Genomic DNA, 1,256 nt, shown 5'->3' with positions numbered 1-1,256 from the left:
AACTTTTCTGTACCTAATTGGCAAAAAATGCTCTGAAGAGCTTGAATAAAAAGTAGCATCAGCCAAAAAATCATCCATGATTGAAAATTTTGCTAACACACAAACACACACACTGACAGCACGAGCGCAGTACCCTCGCCTATACGCCTACGGCGTGGGCGAGGGCAATGAATGAAACACAGACAGACAAACCGAGTACCTAGTCCTCGCCTACGCAAAGCTGGGCGAGGCTATGGCACGCCGTTTGTAACAAAATTCCCAAGTCTGTGATGTCACCATAGATACTACATACACACATGGATATGAAACAGGAAGTCGGTGTCCAATTAACTCTTTGAAGTTTACCTGTAAACGTCATAATCAGCGTAGCTCTATCCTTGGCGCTTTTCTCTCTGTCTATGTTTTCAAGAGTTTTCTTGAGTAACTTATTTTTGTGAAAGAAGGTATATAGGTGTTTTTGTTTTGTTCAGTAGACCTAATGAAATGAAATTCATTCTCATTTCATTTAGTCAACAGGCCTCATGTTTACATTACAAAATTAGAAAACCTCCATTTTTATTTGTAACCACCTTTTCTAGACTCTCGAACGGAGTTAGCTAGTAAGTCTTGGAATCATAATAGTGTATTGTTTGTTACATGGACTGAAACTATTCTCGTGTCAATGTAATGAGAAATGACTGAGATAATAGCCAAAAACTAGTTTTTTTATATTAATTTTGTAACCACCTTTTTGAGACTTCTGCACCAGGTATGAACAAGTTACTACTTTGAGTGTATTCATTAAGGCCTCTTATATAGACTGTTTATGGTTTCATTTTTCTAGATGCTATGTTTCAAAAGTAATAATATATTTTTTGCAAGTGTTTCAAAGGGTGTGGTTTAATTTTTAGTGAGAACTGAGTAGCCACGGTGAAAGAATAGGTTATTTACCAAGAAACACAAGCAGGATTTCAGTGGCATTGATAAGACATTGTTACATGATTGTAAAGCTTTATATTTATGCTACCACAGAGAACTATCAAGATAGAGATGATGTACATTACAGTATGTACTGTATGGTGATACAGTAAGATAATAATTGTTGTCAATGTTTTTATTGCTATTTTTATAGTTAAAATTTGTTGAAGGACTAATAATAATAATATCAATCTATTGGGTCACTGAAGAATAGAATAATCATTATAATGATAATAATTTAAATAATAATTTTTTTAGTACTTAGCACAGTGCATTCTTTCTTGTAATAGTAGATCTCA

General features: G+C 34.2%; 1 long non-coding RNA gene across 2 annotated transcripts; it reads left to right on the top strand.

The window, feature by feature from the left end:
• Positions 1 to 295: 295 nt before the first annotated feature.
• On the top strand, positions 296 to 905 carry LOC109584874 (uncharacterized). 2 transcript variants are annotated; one of them, XR_002186210.1, is made up of 3 exons: positions 296 to 443; positions 510 to 839; positions 891 to 905. It is a non-coding gene; the product is annotated as an uncharacterized LOC109584874 (long non-coding RNA). The 2 variants fall into 2 exon arrangements; XR_002186209.1 differs by lacking the exon at positions 891 to 905 and having other exon boundaries at positions 510 to 882.
• The last annotated feature ends 351 nt before the right edge of the window (positions 906 to 1,256 follow it).

This window comes from Amphimedon queenslandica, unplaced genomic scaffold (genome assembly GCF_000090795.2).
Source record: "Amphimedon queenslandica unplaced genomic scaffold, v1.1 AMPQUscaffold_13156, whole genome shotgun sequence".
Lineage (NCBI taxonomy): Eukaryota > Metazoa > Porifera > Demospongiae > Haplosclerida > Niphatidae > Amphimedon > Amphimedon queenslandica.
Note: the sequence above shows the minus strand (reverse complement) of the source record. Positions and strands in the feature narration are given on the sequence as shown.